The sequence below is a fragment of the Vigna angularis genome, chromosome 1 (assembly GCF_016808095.1).
Source record: "Vigna angularis cultivar LongXiaoDou No.4 chromosome 1, ASM1680809v1, whole genome shotgun sequence".
In the NCBI taxonomy this organism is placed as follows: Eukaryota; Viridiplantae; Streptophyta; class Magnoliopsida; order Fabales; family Fabaceae; genus Vigna; species Vigna angularis.
Genome location: NC_068970.1, coordinates 51,513,341 through 51,538,008, shown reverse-complemented (window position 1 = coordinate 51,538,008; position 24,668 = coordinate 51,513,341). Strand labels below are relative to the sequence as shown.

The following is a 24,668-nucleotide window of genomic DNA, read 5'->3' as shown; positions in this document are numbered from 1 at the left end:
ATTAACTTTAATAAAATACCAAAATGCCCTTTTAGAGTGAGAAGAGAGGGATTAACTTTAATAACTCTAAAATAATCCCAATAACTTTAATACTTTAATATTCTAATAATCATCACATTAGAATCCTTACATTAAAGTTATACTTTAAATTACATGAACCAATGTAAATTATTAATATAATTTAACATCATTATCATTAAAATTTCTTATTAAAGCAAGATGTCCATCTTTTTCTTTTTGCTAATAATCTACCCATTTTTTATGATGATCATAAATTTGCTGAAAGCTTGTGATATGTTCTATTCTTAATCAACAACTTAAGAGAAAATAATAGTTAATCAATAATAGGGATAAATGGCAAGATATCAACATATTCATATATTTCCCCCTCAAATAGATATAAATTATCACAAAGAGTCAACCCAAATATTTCTCCTCCTTTTCTATCATAATAAAAAGGTATATAATCTTTATGCTACTCCTAATTAATTAATTCAATTAGATTTATCTCTTCTTCCATCATTAAAACTTTACTCTCCCTAAATGTAATATTCCTCTTAAAATCTAAAATTGATTCTTAAAATTAAAAAAAAAATACATTTTACTCTAGAACTTAAGATAATCAATTATCACTCTTGATAATCAATTATTTCAGAGTCAAAATGAATATTTTAAGACCTTCAAAATCAATTATCACTCTTGATAATTGATTATCACGTAAATTTTTTAAAATGTTAAATTTTGAGTATTCTTAATCCTTCAAAACATACCTAATGTTTCTAAAACTTGTCAAAGCTCATAAAATTTACCAAGATATCACAATCTTTATTGATTTTTGAATTTTAACCCGCAAAACAAAATATTTTGGTTTGTAAAATATTATTTGGATACTTTGATGTTATCGACAAATTACTTTATAACATGAATCTGAACAAATTTTCCATTTGAAACATCAAAATGTGTGATTCTACATTTGTTATAAGTGTTCTCCTTTTTCATGTAATAAAAACATGTGACAACAATTAGGTTTCCTGTAATAAGTTGTTTCTTTTTCAATCCATACCTTACGCGATCTTTTATTTTTATTCTTAAGAGTTTGCTTATTTTTTATGAAAATCTTTTTCTTAAAAAAAAAATTTCAACATTTTTATTTTTAGTTGCATCTTCGAGTAATTTTTTAAGAATGTCAATGTCAAACATGTGACTCTTACACGACTCACATTTATCATTTAAAACATTTTTCTTTTCTAGATCTAAAATTTTATTTTTCAAAACTTCTTCTTCTTGAGCTTTTCAAATTTTAATTACAACTCTTTTAAAATCCTTTTTTTTTAATTTCTTATTAACAATATCTAGTTTCTCTTATTCATGAAATAATTATTGAAAAGCATAATTTAGCTCATCATAATCATAAATATAATTATTGCTAAATATACTTACTTGGCTTCCACGTGATTTACTAGAGGTTATTATGTAGAAGTTTGCTTGCTCATTAGAATTCCTTGAGCTTGATGAAGAACTTCAATCCTTCTCCTCCCATTTCATTTTTTTGAAGAAATTTATGCCCTTCTTTATGCACCGAAACATTTTCGCTTAAGCTAAAACTAAGTTTACAGGTGTGAGGTAATTTGGTGCATTGCCCAGCTAAAAAGAAGTCCACCAACGGTGATGCAAAGAAGAAGAATGTGATGGGACGTCACCGACAGTGACGTCAAACACGATGCTGACGACGTCTTCGATTGCACCGCAACGACACAGGGGTTGGTGTTGGCGTTGCTCCTTGGTTCTTGGGTACCCTTCTTTCCTTTTACAATAACGCTTATACATCAATTGAGTCACAATTGCCACGTAATAAAAAATTAGACAGGTCACAGTTGCCACGTTATTATGTTGTTAGCTTTTTAACGCCGTAAGCAAAAAAGATCAACTCTAAATGTTTTTACAAAATATGGGACAACTTTGAACTTTTTTTAAAATGTAGGACAACTTTGAACAAATGTCCCCATTGGAAGGACTAAAATAAGTATTAAACCTTTTAAAAACTATAAAAAGAATATTTTTCCTTATTTATTTTGGTATTGGTTCGATCTCTCCTATGTTATGACACTCATTTTCAATTTTTTTTCTTAAAAAAATATAAAAAAATTAAATAAACAATTTCAAAAAAAAATTATTGTGGTGACCACTTGCGTCATGTACACTCATTTTTAAATAATTCAAATAAATACTAAAAGTAAATATAAAATTATTAGAAATTAAAAATTTGAAAGAAATACGTTTAGAAAATAAGAAAAAGAAAGTTTTCCTTTTTACATTTTAAAAGATGGAGATACGAATGTGATATCCTTCTTATTTTTTTCAAAATGATTAAATAATGTTTTAAACGTATGAGTACTCTGTAACCATCCGCGTTGACATAGTACTTATTATCTTCATTGTTTTCCAGTCATGTCAAAAAATACCAAATAATACCAAAATAACAAAATCTTTGAAAATTAAAAAACATCTAACATTTTTAAATGAATAATCTTTCTAAAAAACTACCTCATCTTGATTTTTTTTTTAGAATATGTAAGAATAAGGTCAATCTTTGTTGTTCTTTTATGGTTAGTTTTTTTTACTATTCTGGTTATAACAAATAATTACTCCCAAACTTCTTTTAAAGTCATTCTTTTATTGTTCGTTTTCCGTCACAACTTTAGTTGCAACAATAATAAAATGATAATCAATTCTCATGTAGTAATAAATGTGTCAGATAAAATACACATATTTTCTCATTTCATATTACTGAAATACATTTTCACTATTAATCATTCCTCTTTCTCTCATCTTAACTTATAATTTCATCATATATTATCATTGGTTGAATTGAAAATTAAATCAAGATATTACTTAAATATCAATTAAATTGTTGGATTGGATCTTTAGTCTAAGGATATAATATAATTATATTTAAAACTTAAATATTAATTTCTATCACTTCATAACAAAGATTAAAGAAGGCTAGTCAATCTAACAATACTTTTTTTTATTTATATAACATATATTTCCTTTATTTATAACATATTGTATATAAATAAATCAATGGATTTTATCTTTTTGTTTTTTTTAATTTTATCTTTTATATAATTTTTTTAAATTAAAATAATTACTTTATCAAGTTTACTCTTTATGTAAAACTCCATAAAATGATGTTTTAGAAGTGGTGGTAGTCTAAAAATAGTGAGACTCAATTATTCTCTTTTGTTTCTCCCTTTCTTCTTCTACTTTCACTTAGTACTTGGAACATACACAAGAAAGGGAGAATTTGGGGCAGTTTGTGATGCTCAAGCTAGTTGTCTCCTTATGTCCTATAATTCCTTCACCCTCAGGGTCTACATGATGCTTTGGAGGCTGCAGTCCTCCTTATGTGAACATCTCCCTGCATACACTTAGACACAACTAGGCTAAAGCCACAAATTAGCCCAAATAAAAGTGAAAATCTATTTACAACAAAAGAGTTAGTTCTATATACAAAATCAAGTCTACATAAGTTAGAAACCTCACAAAAGTGTAGTATTGACACGAGTCCCCAGCAACGGCGCCAAAAACTTGTTAATCTCTTTGGCAAGTGCACCAAATCGTTCAAGTAATAAATCATGGTAAGACCAGGTATCATTTTCCCAAGAGACTCGTAATACTAGAAAATTGTGCGATTAACAACTCATCTAGACTCAAGAACAACTCATCATTTAAGAATATGTGCAAAAAGATAAATTCACAAGTAATTACAAGGTTGGACTTTGGTATTGAAGGCACTTGGAAATGGAAAAGACTAGAAATGGTATGAAATGACATTGTTAAGGTTAGTTTTCACCAATGCACTCTTGTGTATAACCAATTTCATCTCCTCTCTATCAATTTACTAAAGTCAATCCACTAAAACACTCTAGCCCTAATCCCTTAGGTGAAAGAGCCTAGGTTTTCCTTATCAAACTCCAATCCCTTAGACAATCTAACAAGCAAACCCGCATTAAGAACTAGGATCTAAGACAACATGTGAATCATATCCCATCCCTGGCTCAATGACCTACAAGGACTCTTGTTTCAGTTCAAGATTTCATATCCCATCCCTGGCTGAATGAAACCCCAAAATCAAGTCATGAACGTCCACATTACATGCAAGCTTTAAGATTGGAAACAATAATACTAGCAATTGATAGAAAAGGCATATATATATATATATATATATATATATATATATATATATATTCAAATCATTCAACAATTACACAAGATCCAAAGGCTACAACTAACCCTAACAAGATGAATCTGGTTCTCCATTTCCATGGAGAACCCTAAAGCTTAGAAACATGGAAGATGGAAGAAGAAGGAGACCCAAAGGAAGAGGAGGAGATGTTCCCACAAGCTCCTCGCGCCCTCCATGAGCTCCAGACGTGAAATCGCGCCTCCAAAGAACCAAAGACCATTTTTTCTTTCTACCTCGTAAGTATATATATTGCCCGAATTCTCGCATAAGCTAAATTATTCTCGCTTAAGCGAGAATAAACTTCTTGGAGAAGATAGTCATTCTCGCTTAAGCTAAATTATTCTCGCTTAAGCGAAAATGACTTTTAAATCAATGACTTCCTAGATCACCAAGGCTCTTCAATGTAATGGAGGATATTCCTAACATCGAAATAGATAAAAAAAACAAGGGATTAAAGTATTATTTACGTAATGTAGCTCAAAATATAGATAAATACTAAAACTAAATAAAAGAGAGGATTTAAGCAAGTAATAAACTAAAGAAGAGTTGATTTTGCTACTAAAATGATGCTTAGATAATGGTAAGAATTAACATTATCATTGGTTCATGTGTTTGTTTCTTCTTTATTTTATTTTCTTGTTCTAGTTTGAGTTAAATAAGATTGTGGAATTATTTTGAAGTATGTAAGTATGTGTATAAAGGTATGTGATTTTATCATGTTATGAGTATGTTTCAAAATGAAAGTATGTGATTTCAAAGTATGGTTGATGGGCGTAATTCCATGATCCTCATGGAGAGGTTACATGATGGTGTCCTATGTTGTGTTCCAAAGTGAATTCTCTTGTTGAGGTTCAAGTGTGTTTAGAATGAATGCAGGAGCTCAGTCTTGGGGGTTATCTTGAAATTCCAATGGTCTTTCATTATCAAGTAGAGAGGACTGATCCATGTCGTGAGGAGTAGCAAGAGATCCTAGTCTTGGGTGCTTCCAGTATGATCCAAGGTGAGTGATAACAGACTAACCTCGTGAGTGTGGTAGGGTGAAACCCATTGGCAATGGCTTTGCAAAGCAGTAGAAGCCGCCACGAGTGCACAACCCGTCATAGCTCGACAATCATTCTAAGTCCGGACAGTCCATTCATAATAAGTGTTTTGCATAAAGTGTTTGATGATTGTGTAGTGATATGTTGGTTGTATGTATATAACATGTTTTAAATGAGTGTGTGCGTGTATATATATATATATATATATATATATATATATATGTATGTATGTATGTATCGTTTCTAAATTGTAAACTAGATTATCCTTGCTTTTCTGTGGTTTGTATTTGGTTGTTGTTTCTCTTTTGTGATTATCACCTTAATGGTGTGAGCTTAGGGATACAATCTTTCAGTTGTTCCAGCTTGAGATGAGAGAGTAGCAGATGAGTTTGTTAGATATATCTACAAAAGTATATCTCTTCTTTGAAGGATGTTTGTTTTATCTAATCGTTCTTTTAGCATTTATGTAACGTTTCATTTTGATAGTTTTATACTATTAAAATGTGATGTTACACTTTAAATAATCATTTCTTTAAATTTAATCACTTTTTTTATTTAATACATCTTTTAAAATTCAACTATTTTTTAGTTATCAAACTATCTACAAAATAAATAAAAAATATTTATGATAAAATTATAAAAATTATTTATATTTGATTTTATAAGTATAATAACAATAAAATTTGACATTGTAACACCTTGATTTATGAGATGTCATAGGTTATTAAAAACCGAAAAAATTCAAAATTTATCATAGAAGAGAAACGTACTTAAAAAAACCTTATCCAATTACATTATTTCGAGTAATAAAATAATAAATGAAATACTTCAATTATATTTTCTTAACTTGAAAAACAAAATAGCTTTAATTGAATCTCAAGGTTTTTTTCCATCATCTCTCAAGTCAATCATACCTCTACAACATCTGCAATATCATCCGCTCACATATAAAACATTATACGATCATCGTTGATAATTCCATTCACAAACACACAAACATAAACATGTATTGGGTAAGCTACAAATAAAACAATCATAACAACAAGATACATACATATTGATTATATCAACCATAATCAAACACACAACAAGATACATACATTCTGATTATACCAACCATTATCAAACACACAACAAGATACATACCTTCTGTATATATCAACCATAATCAAACACCACGTACATAATAATAATAACAATAAGATTCCTAATCCTCTAACATAAACAATTCATTTCGATCATCGATCCCCGATCCTTGAACATCGATCATCGATCCTTGATCTTTAACCCTTGATATCATCATTAGCATCTCACACATAAACCCTTGGTCTATCCACTCATTAGCACTCATGCTAACTATTTACTATAACCATTATAGTAACACAAATATCAACATAACATAACTTGGAGCATCTCAAGTACCATGATCATCATCATAGATACACACGAACATCATGACTGTCCCAGTCATGAACAACACCATGAGCATCACCATACCATAATACCATAGTGAAAAGAGTCCATCTCACTCCTACACCCTACCTCACCGATTGTAGTAGCTCTTACAACCCGCATGTAGCCTCCCCTACGGGACATATGTAGCCTCTCCTACAATCATCTTCTTCCAATTCACACAAGCCAAAAGGAAGCACCTATCCGCAAATAGGACCAGGATTTACAAGGTACAACAACACTCAATCATAAGACACACTTAGTGAAGAGAGAATTTACACAAAGAATTTTATACTGGTTTGAAATAAAAGATCTTACATCCAGTTGTTAATATTTCTAAAGAAAGATTAACTAAGCATTAAAAATAACCAAGAATTTACAATCACAAAGAATAAAGTTAAGGATAGAAAATATCTCCTTCGACATACAAAGGATGAAAAACACCTCCTTTGACACACAAGACACACTTAGTGAAAGTTCTTGCTCTACCCACATTAGGTTTTTCAAAGCCCCTTTTTCACAAAACACAGAGAGTTTCTCTAGCACACAACTTTTAAACCTCTAAGTAAAAAGTTCTTTTGAAATTAGGTTTAGAGAAACTATATATATAGACCCTTAATCCTTAATTTGAAAATTAGGTCATAAAACTGAAGAGTCTTTTCACAACTATCATTGATAATCGATTATCTATTCCATAAACTATTTCAAAAATTATGGTCTCTCTGTGATAATCGATTATCATAAGTGATAATATGAAATTATTTGTGGTAATCCATTATTACTTATGATAATCGATTATCTTAGAGATTTTTATGAAAAGTAAAACTTTCCTAAGTGTTTTGCTGCTTGGGTTCTACCTATTGACTCTTGGTCTACTAAGTTTAAATAAAATACACATATTACAAGACTTTAACAACTAAATTCTTATGTCTTGAATGTATCTCTTTCATCGAAGCATTTTTAAATCTTCAACACTTCTTCATCATCCATCATCATCAAAATTCTTTATTGAAACAAGATGTCTATCTTCTTCCTTTTGCTAACAAGTACGAGTACTATATTCACTATATGAGGCAGACAAACTCAACCTAGCAATCCTATTACTATCAAAATCACTAAACCTACTGGACAAATTATCAGAGGTAGAAGAGGACGACATCCTAATTACACATGTTAATTAGCTTTATCTCAAATTGACTCTTAAAGATCTTGGACAAGTGGTGGGGAACCGTTTGGTCCCCACCATCCTATTTATAGAAAATGTCAGGTCTCGTCACATCCTAATAAACTTTCACAAGTTCAAAAACAAATACATCTCGATTTACGAGGATAACACATTGTGGGATACATTCCCAGGGACATCATGACCCCTTTGTTTGACATCATATCGACACATATGATCAAATACCAACATCAGACACAAGACCCAATATATCTCGGCCTATGTACCACTATCAATATGGGGAATCGAGTATATCTTAACTTATGGAGCTATTGTACATCATGTTCATAAGATGGGTAAGTGTCGCACCCGGAATCGCGACGGGACAGTGACCCGAAAAACAAACGGATTTGAGAAATAGATTTGTGGAGTCGCCACCATAATTTATTATGGAAAAACTATGGAAAACCAAAAAATAAGACATGGTCTACGAAAAGAGATTTTCAGGTTCGGGAATCGGTTACGCGTAAGGAAGGTATTAGCACCCTATCGCGCCTGCCCAAAGGCAGTACCTTTAATTAAATGTAAAAGCTGACGTGGTTTTTTTTAAATGTTTAAATTTCCCTAAAAAAATAAATAAAATAAAAAAAAAAGCTATTTAGAAACAGAAAAATATTTTTTGTTTTATGAACCCGACAAGAATTGACCTTGGTCCTACGTACATCCATTTGTAATGGACAATCAGGGATCACGTAGTTCTTTATGTAGAAAAAGGTTTGTGAGTTTGTTTAAAAATTATTATTGATTGATTTAGGTTTTTGAAAAGTGAATCCGAAAAAAGATTTGGTTTAACAAGATTGACATCTTTTTTGATTTTGTATTTTTATTTATTTAAGAGTGGTGGGAAAAAGAAAGAAACCGGCCATAGGCCGACACATACTTATAAAAAAAAATTATGATTTAAAAAAAACATTATTTATGTGTAGAAAAAAAAATACCTTTAGAAAAAAAACTTCAGAGTACTCTCCTCTTCGTTCTTTGATGATTGTCGTTAACATTATATTATAATATTATGAAAATTTTGCCTTAATTGTGAATTAATTGACAATAAAACAAAATAGGGAAAGAAATGGTCATGATTGCCAGAAAACAAATTAAATAATATTCAAAACATTGATTATCATTATTTTCAGAAAATCATATTTTCCTCTTTAAAAGCAACTGATGCAACAAATTATATTAATATACTATTTTAATTATTGTTTATAATTATTAGCATAATATTAATTCAAATTATTACCATATTAAACTAATATTTCAAAAATATTGTGTTTGGTATTAAAGTTATTATTATTTTATCCCTTTTTACCCACCATTAATGAATATTCTCTTATTTTTTTTTATTTTTATTGATTTACTTACCCGGACGAAATTGGGTGTTGACAGCTGCCCCTCTTTATTTGGATTTTGCTGGATAACATGAACCTTAGAGTTTTTGTATTATCATAGTAAAAGCTAAATAAAGATAAAGACACTAATTTCGTTCGGGTTTAAAGAAAAGGAAAGAGTCGTGACACCTATGGAGGGTGTGTCATATCCTATGAACTTTGTTTGTAAAACTTGCAAAAGAGACCATATGGTTTTCATGTAAAAAATATAAAGACTCGAAGAAATATATATAAAAAGACAAAAATTGTGAATTAAAATTTTTATTGGACCACATTAATTTTATTTCATAAATATTAAAATTCAAATAAGTCAAAAAATAAATAGGGTCAAAATAAATAAAGAACCAAATATAATTAAACCTTATTTTTAATTTGCTAACAATTGATATGATGTCATTTAAATAGTTCGGTTGAGGGTCAATGGTAGAGAAAGATGGATTGACTAATTTTTTGTTTTTTTAAATTATAATTTAAAATAAAAAATAATTTTTTATACTATCTTATTTTTAAAATATAAATATGTAATGATAACTTATGTTACTAATGCTTATAATTTAGAATTTTATTATTAACTATAATAAAATAATTTAGTAAATAAAAGTAATAATTATTTTAAGTTATCATCTAGACATTAATTAATTAATTAAAACTTTAAAAAAAATCTGTACAATACAGTGAATGGACCTGTTAATTTGTCATTTGTCCTTTGACAGGATGAAATAAGATTTTTAGTTTCAGTGACTTTCAATTAATGAATAATTCTATACTCAAAATGTTATTACATTAAATAGAAACGGAAGGAATAAAGTTATTTGAATATGAAATGCAACCAAAATGTCAAAAATAACTTATTATTTTATTTATTATATCAATTAAGAAACATATTATACATTAATGTGGGAGAGATGATTTTTCTCTACAGTTACCTGTTTGATCAATTAACCTCTGCACGAGCCAAACTCTTATATTATATAAAGAAGCAGCTTCAGAGAAATAGCTACAAAGATAAAGATACTCTAAACTCTGAATTAGCGAGAATTTCAACAATTTGCGTTGCAATGGAGAGAAAAACCCTAGGAATTATGTTCTTTTTCCTCCTCGTCTTAACTTCTGGTAAGTATATATATATTATGGTATAATTATAAGGTTTAATCATTGGATATATTTTTGGTGATTCATCTTAAATAATAATATTAATATTGTGTTAATGAATCAGATGTATGTGTAAAGAGAGCAGAGGCAGATTGTTATACACCAAGTGCACATTTCAAAGGAGCGTGCTTTCAGAGTGACAACTGCAATTATCAGTGTACGAGAGAAGGTCATCCCGGCGGCGAATGTCAAGGCTTTATCCCTCGCCGCTGCATGTGCATTTGTGATTAACTTAATTCCATCATTAATCATCTTTCATTAATAAATATGTCAGATGAAATACACATATACTTTTCATTTCATATTAATCAAATACATTTTCACTATTAATCATTTCTCCCTCTTTCTCTCATCTTAACTCTTAATGCTACAATATCTTTATTTAGAGGTAAAAGAGCACAACATCCTAATTACACATGCTAATTAACTTTAGGATTAAATATATTTTTGGTCCCTTAACTTTTAGCAAAAATTGGAATTAGTTCCTCTTCAAAACTTTGAACTAATTTATTTTGCAATCGTTTTTTTACCAACATTAATGATATATGTTTCCATTTATGTCATTTAGAATTTTTTATCAATGTAAATAAAATTATTATTTTATGAGGTTAGTCATAAAATATTCATTATTGCTAGTCATAAAATATTCATTATCGTTTGGAACCGCTACACTATCGAATGACCACCGCAAACACCCCGCATCGCCGCACCACGAAAAGCCACACCACCACACCACAAAATCAAAAGGATATAGAGACAGGAATATGAAGAAGAACCAAACAGATATGGAGAAGAGAAGTAAGAGTTGGGAGATGAGAAGAAACGGATTCGATGATAGTTGGAGGGTATAAGAATATGGAAAGAGAGAAAGTGAGACTTGGGAGAGTGGGGAGGGGGTGTAGGGCTACGCGAGTGAAAATGGGTGAGTAAAAATATGTAGGAATTTAGGGTTTAAGAATAAAGTAAATAAATAAGGTTAAAAGTAAAAAAAGCTACTTTTGTAATTAAAAAAAATTGTAGAGGGTTGGGGAGGTGGAAGGAGCAAGGGGTGGTGGTGGAGGGAGCAACACCCCCTAGTCATATATTAACTATCTCAATGAAGCCCATTATGCAAGGCTAGATTTCATAACGTAGTAATTTGTCCGTTCAACGTTATGACAATTACAATAGAGTATTTATTAGCATTTACGAAGAGTTTTCAATGTTTCTAAAGGTAACTAATGAGAATCAAGTATATAAAGGAGGCTCAGTTTCAAGTAAAGGTAATTTAATCTTTCTATTATCATTAAAATTATCATATACTTCCCTATCATTGACTTGAAGGTTAGAGTAGTTGCATATACCCTCTTCCTTGTGGTTCATTATAACCATATTATTAGACAAGGACATCCCAGTTTATGAGACACAGTACATCTCAATTAGCAACCTAGGAATAACACCATACCTTGTAGGAGAAATTGGTTCCATACGAAAACAAACTCAATTGAGTCTCTATATTGTTTAAATAAAGACAATATGGTTTCTTTCGTGAAATTAGTATTAACATCGTTAATAATGACCACATGTGAGTCCAAATCCTTTTCTCGCTTTCCAATCCTTCTTTGTTGATGATATAATTTCATTGAGATTACCTTGTTCAAAACCAAGATCATAGATTCAAGATATTTGACTTTGTCTACTTTGTTGTCAAAGAAGGATAAAGAAGAATACATGAATCTAATTGTGGATTTTAGATTCGTTCCAAAATTCATGGAGGATAATTGAATGCAAAAGAGACCATATTGTTTTCGTGTAAAAAATATAAATACCCAATTGAATCAGAAAATATATATATATATATATATATATATATATATATATATATATATATATATATATATAAAACAAAAATTACTAATTAAGATTTGTATTGGACTAACATGTGATTACTTTTTATTGAAGTTAATTTCAATTTTTATATTAATTTTATTTAATAAATGTTAAAATTTAAATAAGTCAAAAATAAATAGGGTCAAAATAAATAAAGACCCAAATATAATTAAACCTTATTTTTAATTTTGCTAACAACTAATACGATGTTATTTAAATAGTTCAGTTTAAGGTCATTGATGGAGAAAGATGGATTAACTAATTTTTTTGTTTTTTTAAATTATAAATTAAAATGTAGACTAATTTTTTGTACTGTATTATTTTTAAAATATAAATATGTAATGATAACTTAAGTTATTAATGCTTATAATTTAGAATTTTATTATTAACTATAATAAAATAATTTAGCAAATAAAAGTAATAATTATTTTAAGTTATCATCTAGACATTAATTAATTAATTAAAATTTTAAAAAATCTATACAATACAGTGAATGGACCTGTTAATTTGTCATTTGTCCTTTGACAGGATGAAATAAGATTTTTAGTTTCTTTTGTTATTACAGGTTCCATACCTTGTTTTGGCGGACCAATAATGGTGGATCCACTTGTTTTACTACCTATAGAAAAGTGTTTTTTACGAATCTAAAATTTCAAAGATTAATTTAACAAATTTGTATGACATCCTATTAGGAATAGGCTATTTGTGAACCAACTTTCATGAAGATATTTATTTTATTTTATAAAATAAATTTATTTTATTTATTTTTTAAAATGGATAAAGTTAAAAATGATTAAACTAATAAAATTTGATTTAACATGATCCTCTCGAAATTTAAGAGGTGGCCTTGTTTGGTCAGTATAACTTTTTTTTTTTGTCTTCTTTGAGTTGTTTTTAATGTTTTCCAAATAAATTTTAATTCTTTGTTACTTGTTGAAACTTTTAGTGATTTAATATTAAATTTTCACTAGCCTCCAGCACAAAGTTATCCTACACTTTCCTTCTTAAAGAATCTCATAGGACATCGAACTCCCAAAATTCTCTAACAAAAAAATTCTCAACAATTTTCCAAAGATTGAATGGTTCTTGTTGACCATCGTTTTATTTAAGAGTGATAACCTAAGCTAAGAAAAAAATTAGTTCCTACTACTTAATGTATGTTAGAATCACATAACAAAATAATCATGTTTGAACAAAATCAAGAAGATGTTAATCGATTTTTTAATAAAATTTATGCTTTAATTTTTTTTTCTATTTTAAAATTTGACTTACCAATAACTATGATTACTTTAATATAATAGCAGATAAATAAAGAAAATAGGACAAGAGAAGGTTCAGATCAAAATATCTTATATTTAGTTGTTAATTTCTTTTAAAAGAGGGATTAACCAAATATTAAAATAAACTGAATATTACAATCACAGTAAAAAAATTTAAGAAAGAAAGCACTTTTTTTAAAGCTACATGAAAGTGTTTCAAAGTCTTTCACATTCAAAATTAGGTTTTATTGTTTCGATAGGTACTTTTTTTCGTCCAGAATCTCAAATAGGTCTCCTACTTATTCGGTATGTCAATTGGGTCCTTATTTTTGAAAATTTGAAACAAATAGAGGCTTGCCGTCAAATTGGATAAACGTCGTTTAAGAGACCCTTACGTGATATGCTGACAGTATTTTCGCCTAAGTTAAACCTTCTCGCCTAGGCGAGATATGCACTCGAACATTTTCGCTTAAGATAAAACTAAGTTTACATGTGTGAGGTAATTTGATGCATTGCCCAGCTAAAAAGAAGTCCACCGACGGCGACGCAAAGAAGAAGAACGTGATGGGAGCATCTCCGACAGCGACGTCAAACACGGCATTGATGATGTCTTCGGTTGCACCGCAACGGTGCGGGGGTTGGTGTTGGCGTTGCTCCTTGGTTCTTGGGTACCCTCCTTTTCTTTTACAATAACGCCTATACATAAATTGGGTCACAATTACCACGCAATAAAAAATTAGATAGGTCACAGCAGCCACATCCTTACACCTGCCATAAGTAAAAAAGGTCAACTATAACTGTTTTTACAAAATATGGGACAACTTTGAACTTTTTTTAAAATGTAGGACAACTTTGAACAAACGTCCTCATTCGAAGGACTAAAATATGTATTAAACCTTTTAAAAGTTATAAAAAGAATATTTTTCCTTATTTATTTTGGTGTTGGTTTGATCTTTCGTATGTTATGACACCCATTTTCAATTTTCTTTTCTTAAAAAAATATAAAAAATTTAAATAAACAATTAAAAAAAATTATTGTGGTGACCAATCGCATCATGTACACTCATTTTTAAATAATTCAAATAAATACTAAAAATAATTATAAAATTATTAGAAATTATATTTTTGAAAGAAATACGTTTAGAAAATAAGAAAAAGAAAGTTTTCCACATTTTAAAGGTGGAGATACGAGCGTGATATCCTTCTTATTTTTTTTCAAAATGATTAAATTATGATTTAAATGTATGAGTTGTGTAACCATCTATGTTGATATAGTTCTTATTATCTTCATTTTTTTCCAGTCATGTCCAAAAATACCAAATAATACAAAATCTTTGAAAACTAAAAAACATCAACATTTTTAAACGAATTATCTTTTTAAAGAACTACCTAATCTTGATTTTTTTTAGAGAATATGAGGAGCAAAGTCAATCTTTGTTGTTCTTTTATGATTAGTTTTTTTACCATTCTAGTTATAACAAATGACAACTCCAAACTTCTTTTAAAGTCATTCTTTTATTGTTTATTTTTCGGTCACAACTTTAGGTGTAAGATCCATGAAAAATATTTATAGTAGTAAATTTTAGTATTTTATTATTAATAATAATTTTAATGGATAGAAAATTGTAAATTTTGGATATAAAATTATAGTAATTTTAGAAGGAGAGGTTCAAATTTTTTGGTAACTTATTTAGTAAATTTTTTTTTTAATTGAATAGTAAAAAGTAAATAGTAAATAGTAAAAATAAATTTTCAGCATTAAGATTTCTTAGCATGGAAGAAAGTAGTAGGTAGAAATTAGGATCAGATTTGGTGAGAAAATGATTGAAATATTATTTTTAAATAATATTAAAATAATAAATAATATTAAAATATTAATGAATAGTAAAATTTTTTACCTATAAATAGCCATAGGAGGGAAGGGTATTTTGCACCAAGAAAAGAGGAATCAAGTGAGAGCTTGAGAAATAGAGAAGAAAGAGTTAGGGAGAAATTTTTAGTTGCAAGAAGAGTAGAGGTTCTGAAGGATTTCGGGGAAACAAATTCGGAGCAGGAGATTAAGTCTGGAATAGAGGTAGGGGAGCTAATCCTTCTTGCATATGATTTTTATTCATGTTATGATAATGAATATGAGTTATGAGTATGTTAAAATTTTGGTAATGGTAGTTATCTATTCACTTATATAAATTTAGTTTTCATTATTATAATTTTCTTATTTTCGAGTTAGTATGGTAAAACTTTTCTTTTAATTATTTTGACCGTTGGATTTAGCTAAAATTTTAATATATGAATCCTAAGACCTATTTCTTCACTTTGACCGTTTGGATTTGAAATTAGATGTCTGTACTTAGAGGAATAAATCCTGCATGTTTGAGTAAATTAATTACCCCTGTAGATCTGTTACTGAGTCATCTCGGAAAAATATATATTATGACTTATTTGACCGTTAGATCAACTTGAAAATTTTATACATGATTCCTAAGATATATTAATACACTTTGACCGATCGGATTTTTAATTGAAAGTCTATGTTTGGAGAAAATAATTTTTACGTTTTGAAAAATCTGATGAACACTATATTTCTGTTCTTAAGTTATCATGGTAAATATTTCATATATATTTCATTTACCGTTAGATTGAGCCCCAAATTTAGTATGTAATTCATAAGACATATTAAGTCATTTGGACCGTTCAGATTTGTAATTAAATGTCTGTGATTAGGGAAATTAGTTCCGTATTTTGAGTATAACCGAAAACCACTTAAAATTCTGCACCTGAGTTACCTCGGTAAAACCTCAATATATATCTAGTTAACCGTTGGATCAACCTGAAATTTTAATATGTAGTTTATAACAAATAGTGAGTTATTGTGACCATTCGGATTTGAAATCGGAGTTACAGATTTAGAGAGATTAATTTTGTATCTTCTCAGGGATCTCAATATTGCTAAATTTCTATTTTTGATATCTATATTAAATTTCGGTGTTAATATTATATGCTGTTGTTTTAAATCTGTAAATAAGAAATTTGTTAAAAACTAGTTGAGGAACACTTTGGCTAAGGAAAGACTTGGTACTTAAGTTGTCCATTGTGACGCACCTCTCTTTCCTGGAAGTCTACTCGACAAGTTTTTAACTTAAATCCTATTTAACAGATTTTGTATTGTTAAAATATTGTGCAATATATCTTGTTGAAATGGAAATGTTTGATGAATTCATGTTTTTGTGGTAGATATGGAATTATGAATTATAATTGTGATAATTGCATTTTATTATATTGCAATTGAATTTATGCATCTAAACATGATATAAGTGATATAGGGAGATTTTGTAGGGGTACAATGTGAGTTGAGGAATATGAGTATGGTATGAGTCTCGTGGGGAGATTCAGTAATATTATGGTATTTGTGTATATGTTGATGTTGAGGGTCCCGTAGTTGGAGGTTATCCTGATACTCTAATAATAATCCAGTCTCAAGTAGAGAAGGATGAATTATGTGGTGAGAGGAGCAGGAGGTCCTGGTCTATGTGCCGGTTTTGGACATAGTGAGGGGACTAACCTTGTGAATGGTATGAAGTATTTTGGAAGTGTATTTGTAAGAAGAAGTAGAAGTCATTCCAAGTGCATAACCTCCCGTGACCGCTCATCAACGTATCATCCGGATGAGTGTCTATTGGGTATTGTGGTGTCTATTGGGTATTGTGAGACGAGTGTCTAATAGGAATTGTGGTATGAGGGTGTCGAACATAATTATTATATGATGTTTATATCAAGGTAATTATACATGTTTTAAATGATTTGTTGCATGTTAGCTCACCCTACTTGTTTGTGTTTGTTTTGTGTTTGGGTATGTGCGATGATCGTATAATTCGTTATACGGGAGCAGATGAAGGAATGTCGCCTCACATAGTGCCACGGAAAGGGAGGAGTAGAAGAATTATAGTTAGAACCTTTTTCATTGTATAGACTTATATCAACTAGGAAATTTTAAAGGGTGAGATTACGGGATGTTACCGTAAATGTAAATGTTAATTATCAAGTGTGAGAATTTTGGGATGTTACATTAGGTGCAACAATAATAAAATGATAATCAATAGTAATAATCAATTATTAACATGTATTTTAGAAAAAGTAGTTTTCTTTTTAAATGACATTGTGTTGTTATGTTGTTACATACTAAAACTAAACTTAAGATATTACAACATATTACAAAGGAAATTTAGATCAAAAACAAAATACAAGTCTTTTAATTTATTTTTTACTTCTATTTCATTTTTATACTTGGTATCATCATCAAAATTAACTTTCTTGAAGAAAAAGTCCAAAAACTTCCTCTTCTTTTTGTCAACAATGTAAACCTTCCTATAACCTAGAAGTAAACCTCGTCCTAACCAAAAAGTAAAGCTAGTATCCTATAATAGAACCTAATATAATCTTATCATGTTTTTACAATTCAGTAAACTTTTCCAATGAATATTTAATATTAATGGTATAAGAAGTGAGAAAATTTTATTAACATATCCACTATAACTCATGAAATTAAAATGTAAACATCTATACAATTATATAATTATTTATTTAAATTATTGAACACAAAACCTAAAGGAGAAAATTTTTTCAGTGACGGTCTAAATCATATATAATAAGATATCAATCGGTGAAAAATTGAGGGAAAATTGTCAAACACATTAGACCATGACATTGATGTACAACTTTTGTACAATGCATTCACCTTTTATGAAGATGATATTTGTAGATATATAAAGTATTTAGAATGTGTAAATTGTTAGACTTCGACGAGAAATGTTAAACATATCATTCTAAAAGATGTTTGTATGAACTCTACTTTGTATCATTGATGCATATTTGATCTAAAATAGAGTAGTTTGATCTTTTTATGCGTATCATTATATTTTATATTAACTAAATTGTTAAAAAGTTCATTCTTCTAGTGAAAATGTTTTGTTTTGTTTTAAAAAAATAAAATTATAGGTTCAATAATCATATCTATAATAAATATATCTATCTATCTATCTATCTATCTATATATATATATATATATATATATATATATATATATATATATATATATATATATATATATATATATATATAATTTTGGTATATTATGGTAAATTTTAAGTAATAAATAATTAATATTTATTTTAAATTATCATAAATATTAAGTGACGTTTAATTAATAATTAATTTTTAATTTAAAAAAGATCACAAATAGTAAGTGACATTTTATTAATAAATCATGTTTAATTTAAAATTTATTAAAAAACTTAAATTACATTTAATTATCCATAGTTTTTACTTTAAAAACTTATCGTAAATCACAAATGACATTTAGTCAATAAATAATACTTAAGTAATCTTCGGTGACTTTCAATTAATGAATAATACTATAATTAAAAGGTTATTACATTAAATTAAATAGAGACGGAAGGAGTAAAGTTATTTGAATATGAAATGTGAACCAATGAATGTCAAAAATAACTTATTATTTTATTTATTATATCTATTAAGAAACATATTATACATTAATGTGGGAGTGATGATTTTTCTCTCCAGTTACCTTCTGAACATACGTAGCCCCATTGCATTAAACAACCTCTGCATGAGCCAAACTCTCATATTATATATAAAGAAGCAGCTTCAGAGAAATAGCTACAAAGATAAAGATACTCTAAACTCTGAATTAGCGAGAATTTCAACAATTTGCGTTGCAATGGAGAGAAAAACCCTAGGAATTATGTTCTTTTTCCTCCTCGTCTTAACTTCTGGTAAGTATATATATATTATGGTATAATTATAAGGTTTAATCATTGGATATATTTTTGGTGATTCATCTTAAATAATAATATTAATATTGTGTTAATGAATCAGATGTATGTGTAAAGAGAGCAGAGGCAGATTGTTATACACCAAGTGCACATTTCAAAGGAGCGTGCTTTCAGAGTGACAACTGCAATATTCAGTGTACGAGTGAAGGTCATCCCGGCGGCGAATGTCAAGGCTTCATCCCTCGCCGCTGCATGTGCATTTGTGATTAGCTTAATTCCATCATTAATCATCTTTCATTAATAAATGTGTCAGATGAAATACACATATACTTTTCATTTCATAATTAATGGAATACATTTTCATTATTAATCATTTCTCCCTCTTTCTCACATCTTAACTGTTACTGCTAATTTCATCATATATTATTACCGAATATCAATTAAATTGTTGGATTGAATCTTTAGTCTAAGGAAATAATATAATTATATTTAAAAATTAAATATTAATTTCTATCACTTTACAACAAAGATTAAAGAATGCTAGTCAATCTAACAATACTCTTTTCTTTATATAACATATATTTCCTTTATTTATAACATCATGTATATAAATAAATCAATGGATTTCATATTTTTGTTTTTTTAATTTTATCTTTTATATAATTTTTTAAATTAAAATAATTACTTTATCAAGTTTACTCTTTAAATAATCGTTTCTTTAAATTTAATCACTTTTTTTTATTTGATACTTTTTTTAAAATTCAACTATGTTGGGTCAGATTAAATTGTCTTGGCTTTATTTATTCTATAATTTTCAAGGTCTGACCTTTTAAGTTATCAAGTCAGTGTGTTAAACTACATATTTTTTACAATTTTGGTTCGACAATAAAAATCAATAGCTTATTGCTTTGCATATCGTGACAGTATATTAAAGTCGTTTAGTCGAGGTATCAAAATAAAAATTTTGCGTCAACCAATTAAAAATTCTACTTTTAACCTTTTTGTATATGAAACATGATATATAAAAATAATAAAATCATAATTAAATGTTAAAGATTTAATGTAATACTTAATACATAATGAATTAAATAATAAAAATATCATACTAATTTACTAAATTTCTCGTCAACTCCAAAATTTCTAAGTTTTAACATTATTTTTTTTCATTAATTTTAAGTTTTCCAATTTTTCGTATATTATATATATGTATATATAACTAATTAAAGAATTGAAGTTTAATTTAAGATTATCTTTATAACTGGGTGAATTTCTCTTATTTTTCGGTGAATTGGTGATTAAGCTAACCCAAATAGAGAGATTTGCATTGGGTCTAATTTTGTGATTCATTGTAAAATTTATTTAATCTTTAGCCTAGTTTAAACTCATTGGATTGTGTAACGCCTTATAAAATATAACCAAAAAGTGTGTACACGTGGCAGCATAGGATAGGTTGGGCAAAATTAGTAAAGTAAAAACCCACATCTAAATTGTGTTTTAGAAGAACGTTTCCCCTTTTTCTTTCAAGCACTCTCTCTTTTCTTCCTTGCCTTGCCAGTCTCTCTATTCCAACTCCAAAATCTAACCATTTGTTTCTCGAATTGAAGCTACCTAGACCTTTAGGACTCCAAGAACTACGTTTCTACCGATTGATTTTCCGTTTTCTCCAACCGGTAAGAAAACCCCCTTTCTCGTGTGCCCTAGGGTTGTAAGCATGTGATTGAACTGTTGCATGCAACCCATTTCATTTTCTTCCATAATCTAGCTTCTATTTGGTTCTAAGATTCGTTTTCCATCATCAATTGATGGTTTATAGGTGATTCTAACATTTTGGGAGTGCAAGCAAGTGGTCTAGGGTTCCTACTTGAGCTTGGTTGTCTACACTAGAGGTAAGAGGAGCTAGTTCTACTCTTGATTTTACTATGTGGAGTGAATGCATGATAAATTTGTAGTGGTATGTTGTGGAAGCATGACCTTGGTTCTAGTTAAAATTGAAATGCATGTATAGAAGTGTGTGTTATGTGAATTTGGTGATTGATGGCTATAAACTGTTTGGAATGACTTAGAATGATGAAATTGTGTATGTTGGAACTGTTTTGGCATGAAAATTTTGTGGTAGTGCTGTTAGAAAGGAAATCAAGTGTCTTTAGGGTCAATTTTAGGCCATTTTAGAGGAAGTGAGGTAGTGATTTTGAGCAAATGAGGTCTGCAACGTTATTGGACTGTTGGGACAGTTTTATCCACTGTATTGTGACTTGTTTGAGTCACTAAATTGGTCAAAATTAGTGCAAAGAGGTAAGATCGGGTTTTGGGTCTCTAAGTTGGGAAAAATTGGTGTTTTAGAGTTAGAAAGGAAGTGTGGTGGTCAAATTTAGAGTTAGGCATTCTTGGTGATCTTAGTCAGTTTAGGTAACTTAGGTAGGTCATGTGTGACTTAGTAGGCATGTTTAAATGGTTAAAGACCAACTCCAAGTTGTAGAATTTGTCAGAGCGGCTGCAGCGGAATGGTTAGCATGGAATAACAAACCAAGAGGGGGGGTGAATTGGTTCTTACTAAAAACGTGTGCCTTAAAAATTTCTACTCAATTAAACTTACTTAGCAAATAATAAAGACAATAAAATAGAGTAAGGTTGAGAGAAATTTGCACAGATGATTTTATCCTGGTTCGGATCTTACCAATCCTACGTCCAGTCGCTTATCTCAAAACAAGATAAACACTTCACTAATCACAAAACAATTACAAACTACAATCACACAGATACAATTTGTAAGAGTTTAGAAAACACCTCTCTTGATGCCACAAGAGATGAAACAACACCTCCTTTGAATCTTCACAAAGGATGAAACACTTCCTCTGAATACTTCACGAAGGATGACTTCCTCTTCCGAACACTTCCTTAGACACACCAAGGATGAACCAGCTATTCCTCTATCACCGTAGCAGTATTTCACCAACTCTACAGACAGAGTTTCCTTAGCTGAGCAAGAGCACACAATTCTCAAGAGTTTCTGAGTATTTGAGCACAAGGGAAGAGTTGTAGTTGATAACCTTGAGAGGAAATGAGAGTCTATTTATAGACTCATCCAAAGGCTCTTCCATTCTTCGAAAATGAGTCATCTGACTGTTTTAATCGATTAACTTAAGTATTAATCGATTAAAATAAGTACAACGGCTAGTTCTTCAAATCTGAAACCCCCAACGGCTAGTGTTAATCGATTATTCTCAGGTTTAATCGATTAACTAATCGATTATTTTAGGCTTTAATCGATTATTCCAGTGCAACGGCTAGTCTTCAACTCTGGAACCTCCAACGGCTCTATTTAATCGATTATTCTCAGGATTAATCGATTATGTAATCGATTAAAACAAGCTTTAATCGATTATTCCAAAGGCAATTTGGTTTTCAGTGTCAGCCTCGTTTTAATCGATTAATACCCATTTTAATCGATTAAAACAGTGCACTTTGGACTCTGGTTTTTGATTATATAGTATGGAATTACATGGAATCAAAAACACTAAATGTCTAAGTCCTAGACACTAAATTACAAAAGCTTTCCATAGCAATACAAGTCTTCATAACATCTTGAATCTTGATTTCTTCTTGACTTGATTTTAGACATCATCAAAACTTCATGTGCATTATTTTGCTAACAGAATTGAATTTAGACCTCTAGGTTGATAAAATTGAAGTTGTAGAACCTAAATCAATGCATAAACACTTTATAATAATGTTAGAAAGGATTAGAATTGTTTAGGTAAGTTTAATTTAGCATGAAAGTTGATTTATGAGTGGTAGAAGTTCACCAAAATGATTAGAATTGGTAAAAGGGAGTTAGAGTTGCTCAATTATGCAGAAAAATCTGCAGAATTTAGCTTCCTCTACAGACAAAATTCGCTTAGCGCACAGGGGGGTGGGGTGCGCTGAGCGAATTATGTGTGGCAGATTGAGTGTTTTCGGTGTTTTTGATGTTTTGGGAGTTTCGGACGTCCGTTTTGGACGTTCTTTAGTTCGTTCTGGGGGGTTTTTGACCCTTCCGGAGCCATTGGTGAGAGTTTCCAAGCTGTTTGAATTACTTAAGTATTGATAATTAAAAGTCCTAAAGAAATTTGTGTTAATAAGTGATGGTTTTATGAAAGAATGTAATGTATGAGTTGTTTTATGACATGGTTGATGTTGTATGATGGTGTATGGGTTTGGTATGAGACAATATAGTAAGAATGCACTTGAATGACTATGAAATTTTATGTTTGATGAATCAAAGTGGTTTATGAGGTACATTATTGATTCAAGAGGAATATCATGTGATTTAAAGTGGTCGGATTGAATATGAAATTAAGATCTCTCGGTGGGATCAGTTAGTGTATTGAATGAATGTGAGAGGCTTCCATATGGGGGGTTATCCCTAACACTCCAATGGTCTTTCATTCTCACTTAGAGAGGATTGACGCGTGTGGTGGGAGTAGTGGGAGGTCCTAGGGTAGGCGCTATCACTGATGGTCTATTCCGCAGTAACGGACTAGCCTTGTGTAAGGTCGGGTGGAACCCCTTGGCAATGGCTTTGCAAAGCAGTAAGGGCCATCACAAGTGCACAACCCGCCCCAGCTCTACATACATTCTATGTCTGGACGTGTCTAGGAGTCTTAACATGATAGGATGCTTGCTTTAATGAGTTTTGTGAAATAAATATTTATGTTTATAATGACTTACATGTTTATGTGTGTATGGACGTTCTTGGAAATGCTAGATTGAATTGAAATTATCTGTATGTTTGTTTGAGACCTAGCTCACCCTTGCATTGTATGTGTTGCATGTGTTTGTCTTCTCCCTTGCGATGATCATCCAATCCTTTGGATGTGAGCAGTAGATGATGATGTACCATTGGAGCAAGCTTTGGAGGTTGAAGAAGACCCAGTCCCTAGTACTTAGGCCTTCTACTAGCTCTTAGTTGATTAGCTTGTTATTTTGAAAAACTCCTAGCTTTTATTTTATATAGTTCGACACTTTTGGAAAACTTTTTAGGTCTCTTTAAAATTTCAATAGCCTTGTACTTTTGAAACTTGTACTCAAGTTTGATTTCGTTTTAATTCCCTCTATCTTTTGGATGACTGTATACATATTTAAATACTATTATCTCTATCTCTCAACTGCTTTTACATATTATAATAGTTGAATCCTATTATATTATATGTGTATATGATATTTTGGGACGTCACATGTTGTGTGTTTAGATTTATTTTAACAATGCTAG

At 29.7% G+C, this 24,668-nt stretch overlaps 1 long non-coding RNA gene across 1 annotated transcript; it reads left to right on the top strand.

The window, feature by feature from the left end:
* Positions 1-15,594: 15,594 nt before the first annotated feature.
* On the top strand, positions 15,595-19,603 carry LOC128196320 (uncharacterized). Its single transcript, XR_008248509.1, has 3 exons — positions 15,595-15,705; positions 19,209-19,420; positions 19,524-19,603. It is a non-coding gene; the product is annotated as an uncharacterized LOC128196320 (long non-coding RNA).
* The last annotated feature ends 5,065 nt before the right edge of the window (positions 19,604-24,668 follow it).